The sequence below is a fragment of the Triticum aestivum genome, chromosome 6A (assembly GCF_018294505.1).
Source record: "Triticum aestivum cultivar Chinese Spring chromosome 6A, IWGSC CS RefSeq v2.1, whole genome shotgun sequence".
In the NCBI taxonomy this organism is placed as follows: domain Eukaryota; kingdom Viridiplantae; phylum Streptophyta; class Magnoliopsida; order Poales; family Poaceae; genus Triticum; species Triticum aestivum.
In genome coordinates, this window is record NC_057809.1 from 408,903,131 (window position 1) to 408,926,308 (window position 23,178).

Sequence of the window (23,178 nt, forward strand, 5' to 3'; positions counted from 1 at the left end):
AGTATCCGTGAGTTGATTATACGATATGCATCAAACAATTTTAGATTCATAATAATCAATCCAACACAAAGAACCTCAAAGAGTGCCCCAAGATTTCTACTGAAGAAACCAGGAAGAGAATGTGCATCAACACCTATGCATAGATTACTGATGTTTGCTTGAACTACGTCGGTATTTCCCCAAAGAGGAAGGGATGATACAGCACAACAATGGTAGGTATTTCCCCTCAGTGATGAGAACAAGGTTATCGAACCAGTAGGAGAACCACGCAACACTACGTGAACGACACCTGCACACAAATAACAAATACTTGCAACCCCACATATTAAAGGGGTTGTCAATCCCTTTCGGGCAACAGCGCCAAAAATTGTCAAACGGACATGATAAAAATATGATAGATGGGATAAATAGATCTCGGATAAAACAAATTGCAGCAAATTATTTTTGTATTTTTTGGTTTAATAGATCTAAATATAAAAGCAAAGGCAAATAGATCGCAAGGGCAAATATATTAAGGAAGAGACCCGGGGGCCATAGTTTTCACTAGTGGCTTCTCTCAAGAAAAAAAAGCAAACGGTGACTAAACGAATTACTATTGGGCAATTGATAGAACTTCAAATCATCATGATGATATCCAGACAATGATCATTATATAAGCATCACGTCCAAGATTAGTAGACTGACTCCTGCCTGCATCTACTACTATTAGTCCACACATCGACCGCTATCCAGCATGCATCTAGTGTATTAAGTTCATGGAGAAACGAAAGTAATGCAATAAGAATGATGACATGATGTAGACAAGATCTATTTATGTAGAAGTAGACCCCATCTTTTTATCCTTAATGGCAACGATACATACGTGTCGGTTCCCCTTCTGTCACTGGGATCAAGCACTGTAAGATCGAACCCAACACAAAGCACCTCTTCCATTTCAAGATAAATAGATCAAGTTGGACAAACAAAACCCAAATATCGGAGAAGAAATACGAGGCTATAAGCAATCATGCATATAAGAGATCAAAAGACTCAAATAACTCTCATAGATAAAAACATAGATTTGATCATAAACTCAAAGTTCATCAGATCCCAACAAACACACCGCAAAAGGAATTACATCATATGGATCTCCAAGAGACCATTGTATTGAGAAGCAAACGAGAGAGAGGAAGCCATCTAGCTACTTACTACGGACCCGAAGGTCTACAAAAGAATACTCGCGCATCATCGGAGAGGCACCAATGGACATGATGAACCCCTCCGTGATGGTGTCTATATTGTATCTGTTGTTTTTGGAATTTGTAGTGGCTGGAATCGATTTTTGTCGACTCCCCTAGGGTTTCTGGAATATTGGGGTATTTATAGAGCAAAGAGGTGGTCCGGGGGCACCCGGGGTGGGCACAACCCTCCAGGGCATGCCTGGGCCTCCAGGCACGCCCTGGTGGGTTGTGCTCCCGTCGGAGCACCCCCAGGCGCTTCTCCGACCCATTGGATGTCTTCTGGTCCAAAAAAATCCACAAAAAGTTTTGCTGCGTTTGGACTTAGTTTGGTATTGATTTCCCGCGATGTAAAAAACATGCAAAAAAACAACAACTGGCACTTGGCACTATGTCAATAGGTTAGTACCAAAAATGATATAAAATGATATAAAATGACTATAAAATGATTATAAAACATCCAAGAATGATAATATAACAGCATGGAACAATAAAAAATTATAGATATGTTGGAGACATATCAGCATCCCCAAGCTTAATTCCTGCTCGTCCTCGAGTTGGTAAATGATAAAAACAGAATTTTTGATGTGGAATGCTGCCTAACATCTCATTCCATATTCTTTTCTTTATAGCATGGACATTTGGACTTTTATATGATTCAAAGCAATAGTCTAGTTTTGACATGAGAGTTAAATACTCAAGCATATCAAAAAGCAAGAATGTCTTTCAAAATATCAACGCTAAAATAAGTTATCCCTAGCCCATCATGCTCAATTATTGATCCTGTCATGAAACACACTCGCATATTAGCTACACCCAATCCTCAAGTACGATCATAGTGCCCCCTAGTTGGGGCTTTATAAAACATGGAGACTCAAATTAAAAAAATAAAAATTGCATAAAGTAAAAGAAAGCCCCTTCACGGAGGGAAGTAGGGATTTGTAGAGGTGCCAGAGCTCAAAGCAAAAATTAAGAGATGAAAACATTTTGAGAGGCATACTATTCCCACCAACGAAAATGACTTAGAGCTCCCCACACTTTCCATGCTAGATATATCATAGGTGGTTCCCAAATAGAAATTAAAGTTTATTCCTTTTTTCACCATACTTTCACTTTCCATGGCTAACCGTATCCACGGGTGCCTTCCATACCAACACTTTCCAAGGAATTTATTATTTGACAACATAAAGCAAATTCATTTTTCATTTCAGGACTGGGCATCTCTAATATATTTGCCTTACTCTCATGCAATGACAAGTGAATAAACACTCATCGTGAGAATAACTCATTTAGCATGGAAAATATCAGCCACCCCTCGCCGCCTCGCGAGCGGTACGAGCACACAAAAGAGAAAATTATTTTGAAAATTAGAGACGACACATACAAATTTGCTTAGAACGACAAAAAAATACCACATATAGGTAGGTATCGTGGACTCATATGGCAAAACTGGTTTAAAGGATTTTGGATGCACAAGTAGTGACCATACTTAGTGCAAAATGAAGGCTAGCAAAATATTGAGAAGCGACCAACCAAGAAATGAATAATCTCATAAGCGAGCATTGAGCATAATTAACACCGAATAATGCACCACAATTAGGATGTAATTTCATTGCACAACTATTGACTTTCGTGCTTGCATAGGGAATCACTAACCTTAACATCAATATTCTTACTAAAGAAAAATTACTCATCAACATGACTCACATATCACATCATCATCTCTCAAAACTATTACAAGGAATCAAGTTTATTTTGTCCAATGATCTTCATGAAAGTTTTTATTATATCCTTCCTGGATATCTGTCACTTCGGGACTAATTTTCATGTGTTGCTTTCTCTCAAATTAATTTAAGTGAAGCAAGAAAGAATTTCTTAAAAAAATTACTAACTCTCAAATAAATCTAAGTGAAGCAAGAGAGCATTTCTTCAAAAATACTAATGCACACCATGCTCAAAAAGATATAAGTGGAGCACTAGAGCAATTCCATAGCTCATACATATTTAAGTGAAGCATAGAGAGCATTTCTAACAAGTCATGGCATAATTTTGGCTCTCTCAAATAGGTGTGTCCATCAAGGATTCAAGACTTAAACACAAAGAAAAAAAGCAAAGACTCATATCATACAAGACGCTCCAAGCAAAATTGATAGTATGTGACGAATAAAAATATAGCTTCGAGTAAAATACCGATATTCGTTAGAAGAAAGAGGGGATTCCACTCGAGGCATCCCCAAGCTTAGTTGCTTGCTTCTGTTTGGATAATAGCTTGGGATGCCATGGGAATCCCCAAACTTAGGCTCTTCTTACTCCTTATTCCTTCATCCATCATAAAATAACCCAGAACTTGAAAACTTCAATCACACAAAACTCAACAAAACCTTCGTGAGATCCATTAGTATAAGAAAACAAATCACTACTATAAGTGCTATTGCAAACCTATTCATATTTTATTCTTGTATTATATTTACTGTATTACAACTTTTTTCTATGGAAAAAACTCTTCAAAGGAAACCATAGAATCATCAAAACAAGCACACAACACAAAGAATACAAGATCTGTCAAAAACAGAATAGTCTATAACAATCTGGGTATTTCGAATACTTATGTAACTCCAAAGAATTAGGATGGCCTGAGAAATTTGCATATTAATCTTGTGCAAAAATAATTGGTATTTTATCACGCTCTGGATAAAAAGAAAAATTATTTTTGTGAGCACAAAAGTTTCCGTTTTTCAGCAAGATCAAGTCAACTATCACCCAAGAAGATCCTAAAGGCTTTACTTGGCACAAACACTAATTAAAACACAAAAAACACAATCATAAAAGTAGCATAATTGTGCTAACACTCAAGAACAAGAAGCAAAAAGCAAAAATAAATTTTATTCATTGGGTTGCCTCCCAACAAGCGCTATTGTTTCATGCCCCTAGCTAGGCATAATGCGAGGATCTAAGTTTTGTCATCTTTCTTCTTAATTTCTTTAGAGGTGTTTTCATCATGAGGTTTCATAAAAACAACATAAAACATATTATCCATAGAAACCTTAGCACTATTAAGTTGCTTAACATCATAACCCCTTTGATTTCCGGCAACAATCCAAGAGTAATGTTGATTAACATTATTGAAAACTTGTTGGATTATATCTAAAATAGGGACTTCCTTTTTAAGATTGTCATCAAAGATTTGATTATCCCCAAGCAAATTTATTAACGCATAATCACTATTGTAAGGAATTTTATCTATCACGGGCTTTTCACGATTCATACCATAAAAATCAAAGAGTACCCTAGCTTCCCGTAATATGTAGTCAAATTCATTCATAAGAACAAGTGTGACCAACTTTTTAGCCTTAGGATTCTTTATTATGGGAAGCTCAAAGAACAACCTTTGCAAAGTAGGATGAGTACGGATAAATTTACTTTCAAGTTTCAGAACTAGTGCTGAAATAGCATCCGCATAAGATCTAGTATTTCTAAGTATAGGACCATCATCAAGACTTAGATTTCCAACACAATTGAAAAATTCTTGGATATGTTCTTTTCCCATAACATTCCCTTCCCCCAAGATAAAAGTTTTAGCATCCAGATTGCCCGTATGTCCAATCTTAGGAGTTAGTCCATCATCTGTTGCTATCATACTTAAATTACTCATGATTGCAAGCAAAAAGATAGATCCAACAAGAAAACGACGGACAAAAAAGAGGGCGAATAAAATGGCAATTTTTTGTGAAGTGGGGGAGAGGAAAACGAGAGGCAAATGGAAAATAATGTAAATTGCGAGGAGATGAGATTTGTGATTAGGAACCTGGTAGATGTTCATGATGTCTCCCCGGAAACGGCGCCAGAAATTCCTTTTGATGTTTGCTTGAACTACGTCGGTATTTCCCCAAAGAGGAAGGGGTGATGCAGCACAACAATGGTAGGTATTTCCCTCAGTGATGAGACCAAGGCTATCGAACCAGTAGGATAACCACGCAACACTACATGAACGACACTTGCACACAAATAACAAATGCTCGCAACCCAACGTACTAAAGGGGTTGTCAAGCCCTTTCGGGCAACGGCGCCAAAAATTGGCAAACAGACGTGATAAAAATATGATAGATGGGATAAATAGATCTCGGATAAAATAAATTGCAGCAGAGTATTTTTGGTTTAGTAGATATGAAAATAAAAGCAAAGGAAAATAGATTGCAAAGGCAAATATATTAAGGAAGAGACCCGGGGGCCGTGGTTTTCATTAGTGGCTTCTCTCGAGAAAAAAAAGCAAATGGTGGGTAAACGAATTACTGTTGGGCAATTGATAGAACTTCAAATAATCATGACGATATCCAGGAAATGATCATTATATAGGCATCATGTCCAAGATTAGTAGACCGACTCCTTCCTGCATCTACTACTATTATTCCACACATCGACCGCTATCTAGCATGCATCTAGCATATTAAGTTCATGGAGAAATGGAGTAATGCAATAAGAACGATGACATGATGTAGACGAGATCTATTTATGTAGAAATAGACCCCCATCTTGTTATCCTTAATGGAAATGATACATAAGTGTCGGCTCCCCTTTTGTCATTGGAAAAGAACACCGCACGATCGAACCCATCAGAAAGCACCTCTTCTCGTGGCAAGAAATTTCGATCTAGTTGGCCTAACTAAACCAAAGATTCGAACAAGAAATACGAGGCTATAAATAATCATGCATATAAGAGATAATAACTTACATAACTTTCATGGATATATATATTTGATCATAAACTCAAAGTTCATCGGATCCCAACAAGCACACCGCAAAAAGGAGTTACGTCAAATAGATCTCTAAGAGACCATTGTATTGAGAATCAAAAGAGAGAGAGAGAGAGGAAGCCATCTAGCTACTGCCTACAGACCCGTAGGTCTATGATGATGTAACATCCCAAATTTCCAATTTGGAATGTTATACATAGGTCATCATATGCATATCATATTTCATTTGCATTTTGGCTTTGTGATCCCAAAATCCTAAGCAACTCAAGGACCCACGGATAGAGTTGGGGATTTTAATATTTTTCATATTTGAATTTTCTCAAATATTAAAAAGTGGATCATTTTGGTTTTATTATTTTTCTCTCCGAAAACATTTCATATTAAAAAAATATGAGAGGAGATAATATGACTTCTCCAAAATAAATGAAATATTGGAGGAAAAATGTTAAAATGAAATAAATTATTTGATTTGAACTTTTGTTGCTATTTTATTTGAATTAGAAAAATATGCATTTTTCAAAATTGCATTTTTAGGCTAAGAAAATGTTCACTTTGTTCTAAATATTTTATTTAGACGATGGAAATTTGTTTTGGCATTTTTAGATTTTTGTTGAATTAATTAGGATTTTTCTCGGCGGAACCGTTAAAAAAAATCGACCTAGCGGGTCGTGCCTGAGCCGGACTCTGTCCGCTCATGCTTTATAAGCCGGCCGAGGGAGCCGCCCCAGCCCACCAGAGCCCGTCGCCCGAAACCCTAGCACCGCCGCCGCACGCGCTGCCCGCTGTCGCCCCTGCTCGCGCTGCCGCCTCGTTGGAGTCGCCGCACGCCACCAGAGCCACCGGTTTTTTTTGTTTTTAGGTAAAACCACCGGTTTTCTTTAAAAACCATAGATGCGTTTTTTCGATTTTCGTCGGTTTATTTATTTAGCGGACGTTCGTCCATTCATTCGTTTTAACGAACGTTGTTCGCCGGTTAGGTTCAGACAGCGAACGTTCATTCGTTAGTCATTTCTTTTTATTTTATTTTCGGCCAGGGACCTTTCCACGATTATTTTTATCGCAGATTAGCCCTTGATCTTCAAACCCTCGCTGTTTCTTAACCGTTTGTCCAAATCCAGTGAAACCAACGCCAAAATCTTCGTCTCGAACCCCTCTTTCTCTTTAATCAACTTGAAAAAGGTTTTTGAGAAATTAAAATTTGGTTGCAAGCATATTTGTATTTGAAGTTCTTTTGACCGTAGTTTCAGTTTCGTACCTCCGTTTTGATCGATTCTTTTTGCAAATCGAACCTCTTCAGTTGAACTTTTGGTTTGGATCTTCTTATTTGAAGTTTTACCCTTGCATCTTTGCTTGAGTGCTTATGTATGCTATTGTTTGTTTGCAATAGAATTCCTGAAGTGCGCAGTGTGCTACGAGTCACTAGGTTTTGCGGATCATCAGCAAGGAAAGTAACACATTGATCATACCCCTTTATTACCCAGTTTTTATGCATTAGGTTCAACCCTCAAACATTGCATGAGTAGGATCTCTTAACATGTGGGTTTTGGGAAGTACATGATGTGGTAGAACCTATTGCCCTTTTGTTATCAAACCCCTGGGAGTTACTTCTACGTTATGCTATTTATTGCCATGCTATGCTCGTAGACGTGGATTGGGTTTGAGTGTATCCATGACATATGTGAGATTGTTAATTAATGGTTAACTTAAGGTGGCCACTTAAATACACATCTGGGTGGATTGGTTGCGGGCACCTGGAGAATCCAGTGTTATCCTAGGATATCCCGGAGAACCCCTGTGATCATCCTATGGTTCGCCACCCAAGCTCAAAGGGATCATAAGATTATTCATGCTAGAAACTTCCGTGTGCAGCCACAAGCTATTATGGGCTCTAGCATAGTTGAGTATGTTGCATGACCTCTTTTAGTGGTGGGCTAGCAGATGTAGGGGAAAGTAGGTGTAACTGTCCACCCAGAGTAAAGAGTTAATGTTTCTGAAAGACTGTGTCTCGGTTATCCGTTTCTCAAACATCATGCAGTGCGAGAAATAGAACGGAGGAGATCGAGTCTTGTGGGGAAAAGTGTGCAAACCTCTGCGGAGTGTACAAACTAATCATGGTTAGCCATTTCCCCGTTTATGGACATCTTGAGTATCTGGTTCTTGGATTATCATGTTGATCTCATTACTCTAAATTAATTTGTTGGGTTGTTAATACTACTTAATGGAGATTGAGTTGGAGGAACCTTCTCAATGTTTAACAACTACCATGATAGTTAAATAAAATGTATTACTTTGTTCTAGGGAAAAATTGGCTTTTCGCAAAAACATTATAACCATAGAGCCTCCACCAGCCATATATGCATGTAGTGATAGCCTTTACTTGTTTCATTGCTCTACTGTGTTATATTGCCAGCATATTCCATGTGCTGACCCGTTTTCAGGCTGCAACGTATCATGTTGCAGACTTTTCAGACGAAGAGTAAGGTGCGCTAGGTCGTTGTTGTGCACTCAGCTATGCCGTTGGAGTTGATGGACTCACTTTATCTTCCAAGCATTCCACTGTTATCGTATTTAGATGGCCTTAAGCCATATTTATTATATTAAGTTCTCTCTGGAGACTATCGATGTAATAAGTGTGTGATTGCTACTCTGTTATCAATCCTTCGAAGTACTGTGTGTGTCAGCATTATCGATCCAGGGATGACACTTATGCACAGAGATTCGACCGTTTGAGGTCGGGTCGCTACAAGATGGTATCAGAGCACACGCTGAATGTAGGACACGACCACTAAGATAAGCCATAGGTCACTCTTCTCTACCCATTTCGGACTCCTCTCCATTTTCTACTCTATAGGATGGTGGACACAAGGAACAAGTTTACACAGCCGTATGAAGACACACCTTTTGGACGACACTTGAAGGCAGTCACTTGGTACCTGAACATTGGAATACCAAGCTTCAACGGGACCTACACTGCCACTTTACTAGAGGAAGAGCGTTGGATGATTCGAGTTCAAATTCCAGGAAGGACATTCATGCCAGTAACTAAGCCCATAGAGTTTTCCTTTGATGCACCAACCTGGAGTCTAGGAAAGAGCATGGCAGCCCACATCGCCATAGGACGCATTGGCGAAGTTTATCACAAGGATCTTAAGGACACTATCTACCAGATATGTGGGCGCCGAGATGACAATGGGAGATGATCAGCACCAGGAAGGACAGGTCCATTGCAGCTTACATCCAGGAGTTAAACCAGCACATTCGTCCCTAGGAGAACCAAATGTGCGCAAGCATGATAGACCCAAAGAAGTTGATGACTAGGAACATGGAGCTGGAGGAGGAACTCAAGTCTACACACGACGGATACAAGGAGTAAATCACCGTACTAGTGGAGATGAATGACGACCTGACAAGGAAGCTAGGAGTATTCATGGGAGACCCTGTGCCAGGAGGAGATGACGACCACCCCAAGGACTACATCATCATCGACGACACTGACTCCGACCCCAGTGATGATGATTATGAAGACGAAGCTGGAGCAGATGTCATGTAGTCTTCCACTGATCAAAATTTCTAGTAGACCACCATATTATTAGTAGTATCCCCCCATGTATATATTAGTAGTCCGAGCACTGTAACGATAATTAGATCGATTGTATGCCCTTGCTTGAAATTGATTTGGTGTGATATGATTGTGTTTGTCTCATGTGCATATGGGTAGTGTTTCTCACTAGACATCATTCTATTTTAATATTTCCCCTCTATACCCATCAGATGCCTCCCAGACGTGACCCCGGATTTGTCTTCCCATCGGAGCTCACTCAATTGATCCAACAGCAGAATGCACTGATGCAGTTGCTAGTTCAGAATCAAGGCAACAACAACAACAATAACAACAACCCACTGCCACCACCTCCAGCTGACAACTTAGCCCGTTTTCTAAGGTTACAACTGCCGGTATTTTCCAGTAGCACCAAGGCCATAGTTGTAGATGACTGGCTACGCAGGATTGGAAGGGAATTGACCACTGCAGGTTGCACAGATGCTGAGAAGGTGCATTTTGCTGCACACCAATTGGATGGACCTGCAGCATCATGGTGGGAGAATTACACAGCCACTTTCCCTATAGCCAATATCACTTGGGAGCAGTTTCTGCAAGCATTCCGCACTGCTCATGTCTCAACTGGGTCTATGAGCATGAAGAGGCATGAGTTTCGCAACTTGCGCCAAGGAAATCGTACTGTGGGGGCAATACGTGGATGAGTTCAGTAAGTTAGCCCGCTATGCCCCAAATGACGTGGCTACATATTCCGTGAAACAGGAGAAGTTTATGGAAGGGCTGAATGATGAGATGAGTATGCAGTTAATGGTGGCAACATTTAACAACTACCAGGAGTTGGTAGATAAGCCTCTTATGATTGAAGGAAAGCAGCAGCAAATTGAGAGCCGCAAAAGGAAGAATGGACAAGGAAGTACAATTCAGGAGCTCAACAGAAGCCTCGTTTTACCCCGAACTCGGGAGGATATACCCATAACCATGGAGGCCATACCCACACTAGAGGAAGTTCGCATAACCATAGTGTCCCCAAGAATGGAAACTGGAATGGAGTGATACGTCTCCAACGTATCTATAATTTTTGATTGCTCCATCCTATATTATCTACTGTTTTGCATTATATTGGGCTTTATTTTCCACTTTTATATTATTTTTGGGACTAACCTATTAACCGGACGCCCAACCCAGAATTGTTGTTTTTTGCCTATTTCAGTGTTTCGAAGAAACGGAATATCAAACGGAGTCCAAACGGAATGAAACCTTCGGGAATGTGATTTTCTCACCGAACGTGATCCAGGAGACTTGGACCCTACGCCAAGGCATCAGAGAGGCGGTCACGAGGGTGGGGGCACCCCTCCCTAGGGCGCGCCCCCCTGCCTCGTGGGCCCCTCGATGCTCCACCGATGTACTCCTTCCTCCTATATATACCTACGTACCCCAAACAATCAGAAGAGGAGCCAAAAACCTAATTCCACCGCCGCAACTTTCTGTATCCACGAGATCCCATCTTGGGGCCTGTTCCGGAGCTCCACCGGAAAGGGCAGTCATCACGGAGGGCTTCTACATCATCATAGCCCCTCCGATGAAGTGTGAGTAGTTTACCTCAAACCTTCAGGTCCATAGTTAGTAGCTAGATGGCTTCTTCTCTCTTTTTGGATCTCAATACAAAGTTCTCCCCCTCTCTTGTGGAGATCTATTCGATGTAATCTTCTTTTTGCGGTGTGTTTGTTGAGACCGATGAATTGTGGGTTTATGATCAAGTCTATCTATGAATAATATTTGAATCTTCTCTGAATTCTTTTATGTATGATTGGTTATCTTTGCAAGTCTCTTCGAATTATCCGTTTGGTTTGGCCAACTAGATTGGTAGTTCTTGCCATGGGAGAAGTGCTTAGCTTTGGGTTCGATCTTGCGGTGTCCTTTCCCAGTGACAGAAGGGGCAGCAAGGCACGTATTGTATCGTTGCCATCGAGGATAACAAGATGGGGTTTATTTCATATTGCATGAATTTATCTCTCTACATCATGTCATCTTGCTTAAGGCGTTACTCTGTTTTTAACTTAATACTCTAGATGCATGCTGGATAGCGGTCGATGAGTGGAGTAATAGTAGTAGATGCAGAATCGTTTCGGTCTACTTGTCACGGACGTGATGCCTATATACATGATCATGCCTAGATATTCTCATAACTATGCTCAATTCTGTCAATTGCTCAACAGTAATTTGTTCACCCACCGTAGAATACTTATGCTCTTGAGAGAAGCCACTAGTGAAACCTATGGCCCCCGGGTCTATTCTCATCATATTAATCTCCATCACTTTAATCTTGCTTTGCTTTTTTACTTTGCTTTTACTTTTTACTTTGCATCTCTATACCAAAAATACCAAAAATATTATATCTATCAGATCTCACTCTCATAAGTGACCGTGAAGGGATTGACAACCCCTAATCGCGTTGGTTGCGAGTAGCTATCGTTTTGTGCAGGTACGAGGGACTTGAGCGTGGCCTCCTACTGGATTGATACCTTGGTTCTCAAAAACTGAGGGAAATACTTACGCTACTCTACTGCATCATCCCTTCCTCTTCGGGGAAATCCAATGCAAGCTCAAGAGGTAGCAAGAAGGATTTCTGGCGCCGTTGCCGGGGAGTCTACGCAAAAAGTCAACATACTAAGTACCCATCACAATCCCTATCTCCCGCATTACATTATTTGCCACTTGCCTCTTGTTTTCCTCTCCCCCACTTCACCCTTGCCGTTTTATTCGCCCTCTCTCTCTATCCTCCCTCTCCTTTCCGTTTGCTCTTGTTTGCTCGTGTGCTAGTTTTCTTGCTTGTCGTTATGTATGAAATTGGGGAAGTTATCGCCAATATGGGCGATAACAATATCATGTAAAATTCTGATGCTCCTGCTGAAGAACCCCCTACCTACCATATAAAAAGATTTCGAATCGGTAGTGGTAATATTATTGGAAAAGGAGTTATTCAAGATTTCTTTACTTGTGCTAGTGCTTTGCCCTCTATGGGCGGTTCTACTCTCCATAGAACTAATAGTCTTGCGGATGCTATTGCCATGCTTATCGTTGAACTTGAAAGGCAATTTATGCATATGCACCCATCTATACAAAGAGTTTTCCTAGAATTTTCTAATATCGAGCATTCCTCTGTTAAGCGTGCCGCTACTATATTTTTGGCTCATGAATTCAGATTTATAATAAAAGAAGCCAAAGAAATCTTTGCGCACTATAGGGTGGACGCTGGCCGTCCTCCCATAGAATCTATCCTCTTCGATCAAGAAGAAATTATGCGCTTTCAATCTCCTGACTATGTTGCTTTTAATGAAAACCTCAGAAAAAAGGTGTCAATCAATATTTTAATTGATAGAATCTCTGAACTTAATGATGATTTGGCTATTCGAAATAACGATCTAGAATGTTGTCTTGAGTTTAGGCTCACAAGGTTCTGTCAAAAGAATGCTTATAATGATGAATTGGTTGTACAATACGAAGGGCCGAAAGAGGAACCTATACCTCCTAAAATTGATCTTGGGGACTTCTGTCCTATTAAATTTAGCCCTTTTGATTACTTTTTCTTGCCTCAAAGAAAACTTGCTGCCGAACGTAGAGAATATGAAATGAGTTTCACCGATCTATCTTATTACTACGGCAATACCTAGATCTATCCTCGCTTTTATGCCTAGCTACGGGCGTTAAACGATAGCGCTTGTTGGGAGGTAACCCAATTTTATTTTTATTCCTTGCTTTTTGCTCCTGTTTAGTAATAAATAATTTATTTAGACTCTGTTTTGGTTGTGTTTTTTTGTGCTTAATTAGTGTTTGTGCCAAGTAGAACCGTTGGGAAGACTTGGGGAAAGTCTTGTTGAACTTGCTGTAAAAAACAGAAACTTTAGCGCTCACGAGAACTGCTGTCATTTTTATTTGAAGAGTGCTATTTAGTTAATTATTTTTGCAGATGATTAATAGATAAATTCCTCACGTCCAGCAATTTATTTTAGAATTTTTGGGGTTCCAGATCTTGCGCTAGCTACAGATTACTACAGACTGTTCTGTTTTTGACAGATTCTGTTTTTCGTGTGTTGTTTGCTTATTTTGATGAATCTACGGTTAGTAAAATAGTTTATAATCCATAGAGAAGTTGGAATACAGTAGGTTTAACACCAATATAAATAAATAATGAGTTCATTACAGTACCTTGAAGTGGTCTTTTGTTTTCTTTCGCTAACGGAGCTCACGAGTTTTCTACTTTAAGTTTTGTGTTGTGAAGTTTTCAAGTTTTGGGTGAATTCTTTTGATGGATTATGGAACAAGGAGTGGCAAGAGCCTAAGCTTGGGATGCCCATGGCACCCCAAGATAATCCAAGGAGACCAAAAAGTCAAAGCTTGGGGATGCCCCGGAAGGCATCCCCTCTTTCGTCCACTTCCATCGGTAATTTACTTGGAGCTTTATTTTTATTCACCAACATGATATGTGTTTTGCTTGGAGCGTCTTGTATTATTCTTGTCTTTGTGTTTTAGTATGACACAATCATCCTTGCTGTACACACCTTTTGAGAGAGCCATACATGAATTAAAATTTGATAGAATACTCTATGTGCTTCACTTATATCTTTTGAGCTAAGTAGTTTTGCTCTATGTGCTTCACTTATATCTTTTGAGCGTTATAATTTTGCCCTATGTGCTTCACTTAGATTTTTTAGCACGCGGTGGATTTGTTTTAAAGAAACTATTGATCTCTCATGCTTCACTTAAATTATTTTGAGAGTCTTAATAACATGGTAATTTGCTTAATAATAACATGCTTGGTATTCAAGATTTGTGAAACTTTCTTTTGAGTGTGTTGAATACTAAGAAAAGTTGGATGCTTGATAATTGTTTTGAGATATGGAGGTAATAATATCAAAGTCATGCTAGTAGAGTAATTGTGAATTTGAGAAGTGCTTGAGTTAAAGTTTGCAAGTCCCGTAGCATGCATGTATGGTAAACGTTATGCAACAAATTTGAAACATGAGGTGTTATTTGATTGTCCTCCTTATGAGTGGCGGTCGGGGACGAGCGATGGTATTTTCCTACCAATCTATCCCCCTAGGAGCATGCGCATAATACTTTGGTTTTTGATGGCTTGTATATTTTTGCAATAAGTATATGAGTTCTTTATGACTAATGTTGAGTCCATGGATTATACGAACTCTCACCCTTCCATCATTGCTAGCCTCTACGGTACCGTGCATTGCCCTTTCTGACATCGAAAGTTGGTGCAAACTTCGCCGCTGCATCCAAACCCCGTGATATGATACGCTCTTTCACACATAAACCTCCTTATATCTTCCTCAAAACAGCCACCATACCTACCTATTATGGCATTTCCATAGCCATTCCGAGATATATTGCCATGCAACTTTCCACCATCCAGTTTATCATGACACATTCATCATTGTCATATTGCTTAGCATGATCATGTAGTTGACATAGTATTCGTGGCAAAGCCACCGTTCATAATTTTTTCATACTTGTCACTCTTGATTCATTGCATATCCCGGTACACCGCCGGAGGCATCCATATAGAGTCATACTTTGTTCTAGTATCGAGTTGTAATTATTGAGTTGTAAATAAATAAAAGTGTGATGATCATCATTCAATAGAGCATTGTCCCAAAAAAGAGAAAGGCCAAAGAAAAAGAAGGCCCCCAGAAAAAAGAAAATAAATAAAAAGGGGCAATGCTACTATTCCTTTTTTCCACACTTGTGCTTCAAAGTAGCACCATGTTCTTCATATAGAGAGTCTCTTGAGTTATCACTTTCATATACTAGTGGGAATTTTCATTATAGAACTTGGCTTGTATATTCCAACAATGGGCCTCCTCAAGTGCCCTAGGTCTTCGTTAGCAAGCAAGTTGGATGCACACCCACTTAGTTTCTTTTGTTGAGCTTTCATACATTTATAGCTCTAGTGCATCCGTTTCATGGCAATCCCTACTCCTTGCATTAACATCAATTGATGGGCATCTCCATAGCCCATTGATTAGCCTCGTTGATGTGAGACTTTCTCCTTTTTTGTCTTCTCCACATAACCCCCATCATTTCTATTCCACCCATAGTGCTATATCCATGGCTCACGCTCATGTATTGCGTGAAAGTTTATGAGTTTGAAATTATTAAGGTATGAAACAATTGCTTGGCTTGTCATCGGGGTTGTGCATGATGAGAGCATTCTTGTGTGACGAAAATGGAGTATGACTAAACTATATGATTTTGTAGGGATAAACTTTCTTTGGCCATGTTACTTTGAGAAAACCTAATTGCTTTGTTGGTTTGCTTGAAGTATTATTATTCTTTATGTCAATATGAACTTTTGTCTTGAATCTTCCTAATCTGAATATTCATACCACAATTAAGAAGATTTGCATTGAAATTATGCTAAGTAGCACTCCGCATCAAAAATTCTCCTTTTATCATTTACCTACTCGAGGACGAGCAGGAATTAAGCTTGGGGATGCCTGATACGTCTCCAACGTATCTATAATTTTTGATTGCTCCATGCTATATTATCTACTGTTTTGGACTATATTGGGCTTTATTTTCCACTTTTATATTATTTTTGGGACTAACCTATTAACCGGAAGCCCAACCCAGAATTGCTATTTTTTGCCTATTTTAGTGTTTCAAAGAAAGGGAATATCAAACGGAGTCCAAGCAGAATTAAACCTTCAGGAACGTGATTTTCTCACTGAACGTGATCCAGGAGATTTGGACCCTACGCCAAGGCATCAGAGAGGCGATCACGAGGGTGGGGGGCGCGCCCCCTGCCTCGTGGGCCCCTCGGTGCTCCACCGACGTACTCCTTCCTCCTATATATACCTACGTACCCCCAAACGATCAAAAGAGGAGCCAAAAACCTAATTCCACCACCGCAACTTTCTGTATATCCACGAGATCCCATCTTGGGGCCTGTTCCAGAGCTCCATCGGAGAGGGCCGTCATCACGGAGGGCTTCTACATCATCATAGCCCCTCCGATGAAGTGTGAGTAGTTTACCTCAGACCTTCGGGTCCATAGTTAGTAGCTAGATGGCTTCTTCTCTCTTTTTGGATCTCAATACAAAATTCTCCCCCTCTCTTGTGGAGATCTATTCGATGTAATCTTGTTTTTGCGGTGTGTTTGTTGAGACCGATGAATTGTGGGTTTATGATCAAGTCTATCTATGAACTATATTTGAATCTTCTCTGAATTCTTTTATGTATGATTGGTTATCTTTGCAAGTCTCTTCGAATTATCCGTTTGGTTTGGCCAACTAGATTGGTAGTTCTTGCCATGGGAGAAGTGCTTAGCTTTGGGTTCGATCTTGCGGTGTCCTTTCCCAGTGACAGAAGGGGCAGCAAGGCACGTATTGTATCGTTGCCATCGAGGATAACAAGATGGGGTTTATTTCATATTGCATGAATTTATCTCTCTACATCATGTCATCTTGCTTAAGGCGTTACTCTATTTTTAACTTAATACTCTAGATGCATGCTGGATAGCGGTCGATGAGTGGAGTAATAGTAGTAGATGCAGAATCGTTTCGGTCTACTTGTCACGGACGTGATGCCTATATACATGATCATGCCTAGATATTCTCATAACTATGCTCAATTCTGTCAATTGCTCAACAGTAATTTGTTCACCCACCGTAGAATACTTATGCTCTTGAGAGAAGCCACTAGTGAAACCTATGGCCCCCGGGTCTATTCTCATCATATTAATCTCCATCACTTTAATCTTGCTTTGCTTTTTTACTTTGCTTTTACTTTTTACTTTGCATCTCTATACCAAAAATACCAAAAATATTATATCTATCAGATCTCACTCTCGTAAGTGATCGTGAAGGGATTAACAACCCCTAATCGCGTTGGTTGCGAGTAGCTATCGTTTTGTGCAGGTACGAGGGACTTGAGCGTGGCCTCCTACTGGATTGATACCTTGGTTCTCAAAAACTGAGGGAAATACTTACGCTACTCTGCTGCATCATCCCTTCCTCTTTGGGAAAATCTAACGCAAGCTCAAGAGGTAGCATGGAGCAGGCAGCAACCAGAATCGCTCTAACCCAAGCACGCCCGCCAAGAAGGATTTAAGTCACATTACTTGTTTCAAGTGCGGGAAGACTGGACACTAGGCCACCGAGTGTTCTGAAGCAAAGAATGGAAATGGAAATGGAAGCTCTGGGAAGAAGCCCAACCCTTTCAATAGGGGACAGGTGAACCACGTGAACATGGAGGAGGTTAAAGAGCAGCTCGATGCAGTAATAGGTAAGTTTTTGGTTAAGTCATTTACTGCAATCATTCTTTTTGATAGTAGTGCATCGCATTCATACATTTCAAGGGGATTTGTGGATAAGTATAAGTTGCCCACCAAAGTTCTTAGGACACCTATGTTAGTAAGCTCGCTAGGAGCGGAGCATATGGCAAGCCAAGGATGTTTTCAGGTGCCATTAACCATAGGTAGGCATGTTTTCCCCTCCAACTTGATAATTTTGGAGTCACAAGGATTGGATGTGATATTGGGAATGGATTGGCTATCGATGTATGGAGGAAATATCGATTGCGTCAGTAAGTCAATTCTACTCACCACACCGAAGGGACAAAGGATTAAGTATGTATCCCGGCATACACCAAAGAGGACCCACGTAAATTCTCTCACGGGAGTTGTTCAGGAGGAAGTGCCTGTAGTGAAGGATTACCCGGATGTATTTCTAGAGGAACTACCAGGCATGCCGCCGGATCGAGACATTGAGTTTTTGATAGAGCTGTTGCCAGGCACCGGACCAATATCGAAGAGACCATACCAGATCCCATGAATGATCTGGAGGAGATTAAGAAACATATTAAAGAGTTATTGGAAAAAGGTTACATTCGACGAAGCTCATCACCATGGGGAGCCCCAGTGCTCTTGGTTGAGAAGAAGGATAAATCCTTGAGAATGGTTGTTGATTATCATGCATTGAATGAAGTGACGATCAAGAACAAGTACCCACTGCCGATGATCAATGATTTGTTTGACCAGCTGCAAGGAGCTAAAGTATTTTCCAAGATCGATCTTCAATCAGGATACCACCAGCTGAAGATCCGAGAACAGGATATACCTAAGACAGCCTTCACCACAAGGTACGGGCTATATGAGTACACAGTTATGTCATTTGGATTGACTAACGCCCCTGCCTATTTCATGAGTATGATGAATAAGGTGTTCATGGAGTTCTTGGATAAATTTGTCGTGGTGTTCATTGATGACATTTTGGTATACTCGAAGAACGAAGAGGAACAGAAGGAGCATTTGCGATTAGTTCTTGAGAAGCTCAGGGAACATAAGTTATACGCCAAGTTCAGAAAATGTGAGTTTTGGTTGAAGGAAGTTGGATTCCTTGGACATGTTATATCAGGAGAAGGTATAACAGTAGACCCTACTGAGGTTCAGTCAGTCACTGAGTGGTTGGCACCCACCTCAGTTGGAGAGATCCGCAGTTTTCTTGGACTCGCGGGATATTATCGGAGATTCATTGAGAATTTCTCTAAGATTGCGAAGCCTATGACGGAGTTGTTGAAGAAGGACACCAAGTTCAAGTGGACCGATGAATGTGAGGCAAGTTTCCAGGAGTTGAAGAAACGTTTGGTTACAGCCCCAGTGCTGATTCTGCCGGATATACGCAAGGATTTCCAAGTGTATTGCGACGCTTCTCGCTTAGGACTTGGAGGTGTACTTATGCAAGACAGAAGAGTTGTTTCTTATGCCTCACGTCAGCTTCGACCGCATGAGTTGAATTATGCCACACATGATTTGGAGTTAGCTACAGTAGTGCATGCGCTCAAGACCTGAAGACATTTCCTTATTGGGAATCATTGTGACGTGTACACGGATCATAAGAGTTTGAAGTACATTTTCACACAGAAGGAGTTGAATCTCAAGCAAAGGATATGGTTGGGGCTTATAAAGTATTACGATATGAAGGTGCACTATCATCCAGGCAAGCCCAATGTCATAGAAGAGTCCTTAAGCCGGAAGAGTTACGCCAATACCCTCGTAAGCAGAGGATTTCCAAAGGAGTTAGCCGAAGATCTCAGAGAGCTACGTTTGGAGATAGTCCCAACAGGTTTTGTTGCATCATTAGAAATTCAGTCGACATTATTGGGGAAAATTCGAGAAGCTCAGAAGGATGATAAGAAAATTGCCGAGATAAAGGAGAAGATGAGCAAAGGAAAAGCCAAGGGTTTTCGTGAGGATGAGCATGCCACCTTGTGGTTTGAGGACCGTGTTTATGTACCCAATAATGCAGAGATCAGGAAGTTGATACTTCAGGAAGCTCATGACTCACCATACTCGATACACCCCAGAAACACCAAGATGTATTTGGATTTGAAGGAGTGTTTCTGGTGGACTGGTATGAAGAAGGATATTGCCGAGTATGTAGCCGTATGTGATGTATGTCAGAGAGTGAAGGCAGAACATCAGAAGCCAGCAGGATTATTGCAACCTATGCCGATTCCCGAATGGAAGTGGGACAAGCTTGGCATGGATTTTATCACTGGATTGCCCATAACCTGATCGGGATATGATTCTATTTGGGTAGTAGTGGATCATCTGACCAAAGTGGCTCACTTTATCCAAGTGAAAACCACCTATACGAGTGCGAAGTTGGCCAAGATATACATGACCATGATCGTATGTCTGCATGGAGTTCCGAGGACTATCGTATCGGATAGAGGGACATAGTTTACTTCAAAGTTTTGGCACCAGCTGCACCAGACTTTGGGCACCAGGCTAGAGTTCAATATAGCCTTTCATCCGTAGACAGATGGACAAACTGAGAGAGTTAATCAGATTCTGGAGGACATGTTGAGGGCTTGTGCGCTAGATTATGGATCTAGTTGGGATGATAATTTGCCCTACGCAGAGTTCTCATACAACAACAGTTACCAAGCCAGTCTGAAGATGGCACCCTTCAAAGCATTGTATGGAAGAAGGTGCAGAACACCGTTGATGTGGGATGAAGTTGGAGACGCCAGTTGTTTGGACCAGATTTGATCAAAGAGTCAGAAGACAAGGTTAAAATGATACGGGACATACTGAAGGTAGCCCAGTCCAGGCAGAAGAGTTATGCAGACTCAAAATGCAAGGAGGTAGTCTATGAAATCGGAGACAGAGCCTATCTTCGTGTGTCACCTCTGCGAAGAGTTAAACATTTTGGAGTTACGGGAAAGTTAGCCCCAAGATTTGTAGGACTATACTGAGTTTTGGAACGTATGGGAGAAGTAGCCTACAAGTTGGAGTTATCAGAAGGACTGTCAGGAGTTCATGATGTGTTTCACGTTTCCCAGTTGAAGAAGTGTTATGCTGAGATGGTCGATATTACTCTAAGAGATATAGTGCCCCTGGAAGCAATTCAGCTGGATAGTGATCTGACCTATGAGGAGAAACCAGTAAAGATTCTCGAGTTTGCCAGCCGAGTCACACGTAGCAAGGTTATCAAGTTTTGCAAAGTTCAGTGGAGCCACCATACTGAGGATGAAGCCACCTGGGAACGAGAGCATGATCTACGGAAAGACCACCCACACCTATTTTCTAGCCAATCCGAATCTCGAGGGCGAGATTCACCTTAAGGAGGTAGGTTTGTAACATCCCAAATTTCCAATTTGGAATGTTATATACATAGGTCATCATATTCATATCATATTTCATTTGCATTTTGGCTTTGTGATCCCAAAATCCTAAGCAACTCAAGGACCCACGGAGAGAGTTGGGGATTTTATTATTTTTCATATTTGAATTTTCTCAAATATTGAAAAGTGGATCATTTTGGTTTTATTATTTTTTCTCTGAAAATATTTCATATTAAACAAATATATGAGAGGAGATAATATGACTTCTCCAAAATAAATGAAATATTGGAGGAAAAATGTTAAAATGAAATAAATTATTTGATTTGAATTTTTGTTGCTATTTTATTTGAATTAGAAAAATGTGCATTTTTCAAAATTGCATTTTAGGCCAAGAAAATGTTCACTTTGTTCTAAATATTTTATTAAGACGGTGAAAATTTGTTTTGGCATTTTAAATTTTTTATTTAATTAATTAGGATTTTTCTCGGCGGAACCGTTAAAAAAATAAACCGACCTAACGGGTCGTGCCCGAGCCGGACTCTGTCCGCTCAGGCTTTATAAGCCGGCCGAGGGAGCCGTCCAAGCCTACCAGAGCCCGTCGCCCGAAACCCTAGCACCACCGCCGCACACGCCGCCAGCTGCCGCATCGCCGGAGTCGCCGCACGCCGCCGGAGCCGCCGCCGATCCGATCCGATCTGCCCGGTTTCTTTTGGTTTTTAGGTAAAGCCGGTTTTTCTTTAAAAACCCTAGATGCGTTTTTTACGGTTTTCGTCAGTTTATTTATTTAGCGGACATTCGTCCGTTCATTCATTTTAATGAACGTTGTTCACCGGTTAGGTTCATACAGCGAACGTTCGTTCATTAGTCTTTTCTTTTTATTTCATTTTCGGCCAGGGACCTATCCGCGATTATTTTTATCGCAGATTAGCCCCTGATCTTCAAACCCTCGCCGTTTTTTAACCATTTGTCCAAATCCAGTGAAACCAACGCCAAAATCTTCGTCTCAAACACCTCTTTATGTCTAATCAACTTGAACAAGGTTTTTGAAAAATTAAAATTTGGTTGCAAGCATATTTGTATTCGAAGTTCTTTTGACCGTTGTTTTAGTTTCGTACCTCCGTTTTGATCGATTCTTTTCGCAAATCGAACCTCTTCAGTTGAACTTTCAGTTTGGATCTTCTTATTTGAAGTTTTACCCTTGCATATTTGCTTGAGTAGTTATGTATGCTATTGTTTGTTTGCGATAGAATTCCCGGAGTGCGCAGCGTGCGACTACAAGTCACTAGGTTTTGCAGATCATTAGCAAGGCAAGTAACACATTGATCATACCCCTTTATTACCCAGTTTTTATGCAATAGTTTCAACCCTCAAACATTGCATGAGTAGGATCTCTTAACATGTGGGTTTTGGGAAGTAGATGATGAAGTAGAACCTATTGCCCTTTTGTTATCAAACCCTTGGGAGTTACTTCCACGTTATGCTATTTATTGCCATGCTATGCTCGTAGACGTGGATTGGGTTTGAGTGTATCCATGACAGATGTGAGATTGTTAATTAATGGTTAACTTAAGGTGGCGACTTAAATACACATCTGGGTGGATTGGTTGCGGGCACCTGGAGAATCTAGTGTTGTCCTAGGATATCCCGGAGTACCCGTGTGATCATCCTATGGTTTGCCACCCAAGCTGAAAGGGATCATAAGATTATTCATGCTAGAAACTTCCGTGTGCAGCCACAAGCTATTATGGGATCATAGTTGAGTATGTTGCATGACCTCTTTCAGTGGTGGGCTAGCAGATGTAGGGGAAAGTAGGTGTAACTGTCCACCCAGAGTAAAGAGTTAATGTTTCGGAAAGACTGTGTCTCGGTTATCCGTTTCTCAAACATCATGCAGTGCGAGAAAAACAACGGAGGAGATCAAGTCTTGTGGGGAAAAGTGCGCAAACCTCTGTAGAGTGTACAAACTAATGATGGTTAGCCGTGTCCCCAGTTATGGACATCTCGAGTATCTG